Source organism: Microtus ochrogaster, chromosome 4 (genome assembly GCF_000317375.1).
Source record: "Microtus ochrogaster isolate Prairie Vole_2 chromosome 4, MicOch1.0, whole genome shotgun sequence".
Classification (NCBI taxonomy): domain Eukaryota; kingdom Metazoa; phylum Chordata; class Mammalia; order Rodentia; family Cricetidae; genus Microtus; species Microtus ochrogaster.
In genome coordinates, this window is record NC_022011.1 from 21,292,815 (window position 1) to 21,294,694 (window position 1,880).

The following is a 1,880-nucleotide window of genomic DNA, read 5'->3' on the forward strand; positions in this document are numbered from 1 at the left end:
ATTTATAATCCAATATAAAAAAGCTTTTAAAACTCAGTCGTTGGCATAACTTTCCTTAAAACATAGTGCCCTATGAAACAGTATATCGTGGGTTTGTCGCTTCCTTTACTAAATTTTTACCTTCAACTAGGAAACTCTTCATTGATTTTTCTAACCACAAATGGATCCATAGATTTGATTTTGAAGCCCCAAGTTCCTCGATGTATCTAACTTTAATGCATATGTCTTCAAGACTAATGGATGCATGTTTTGCTGATTCTTTGAATCCAACAAAATCGATTTATGCTTATTATATTAGTATATAGATATTATATAAATATGATAAAATGAACAAGGTTTGCAAATCAAAAATTTTGCCTATTCTGTCTCTTAATTCCAGAGGTAATAAGTAGTAACAGCTTTTGTGTGTAAAAGGTGACAGGAAAAATATATATAGATAGATAGATAGATAATTCCTCCTCCACTAAATTTTAATGTCATAGATATCTACATATCTATACATTCACACAATGCACACACACTTCACATATTTAATGAATAAATTGTTTTTCTCTATAAGAAACATTTTTACTCCATTGAGGGATATTTTTCCCTCTGAAACCATATAATCATATAATCTACATTGTTATGATTAAAGATCTCAATTATAGGAGATTATATGTCCTTTTTTTTTTTTTTTTTTTGGTTTTTTGAGACAGGGTTTCTCTGTGGCTTTGGAGCCTGTCCTGGAACTAGCTCTTGTAGACCAGGCTGGTCTCGAACTCACAGAGATCCGCCTGCCTCTGCCTCCCGAGTGCTGGGATTAAAGGCGTGCGCCACCACCGCCCGGCTGTATATGTCCTTTATTTGGCATCAGCTGATAACAGCACCTGACCTCCTCTATGGTCCTCCAGTTCCTGGATTTTGGGGGGGACTTCAGATGGAGATAACCAAGTGTTCCTAATGACGCCGCTGAGCCAGTCCATTAGGGACTACCTTCTCTTAGACTGCCTCGCTTCTGCAGCCTTTGCCTTAAGGATGGACGGGAGGTGACAGCACTCAGTTTTCTTGCCTCCACAGCAGTCAGACTGATGTCATTTGCTCCCATGTCCCACAGCCTCACAAGCCAGGAAGGCTGCAACAGGCTTATTCACTGTTTGCTTTAAAGTCTTTTCTAATTCCAGAAATTCAAGCGCTGAATATTCCCTGGCAGAGGGGGAAACAATGAGTGCTCCTACTGCAAGTCAAGGGCCACCTGGGGCTGGAATACAAGCTCCAACAGTCACACTTACTGTCACTGTGACCAAATACCTGATACAAATAACTTGAAGAGTGGAGAGACTGATTTCGGGTCAAGGTTTCTGTGGTGTCAGTCCGTGGTCGTCAGGAGGGAGGATGGGTCAGAGCAACCCACGTCATGGCACCCAGAACACGGATTATGGAAGGGGCCAAGGCAAGGGATAGCCTAGAGTGTGCCCCAGTGATCTACTTCCTCGGATAAGCCTCCCAAATACCTTCACACATCCCTCAAGGTAACAATCCATTCACTATCTCGTAAACTAATTGTCTCTGAAAACGCTTTTACAGGCAAAGCCAGAGATGAGCTTTACTACATCTGGAGAGCTATCAGTCTAGTCATGTGACAATGAGGTCCACCCTTGTCAACTTGACACCACAGCACATGTATTTTAAGCCAGAACCGCAAGCAAGGATCCTCTGATTTATAGACTCGGCCGAGAAAGGATGGTCCTCCGAACAACTTGACTTTGAACTTCAAGATTCCAGAATTGTGAGCCAGTCAATTCCTACTGTTAAACTACCAGTTCGTGATTCATTTCAACCACACCTGGAAACTAACTCGATTGTCATTTCTGTTTCCTTCCTCCCTCCCTCCCTCCCTC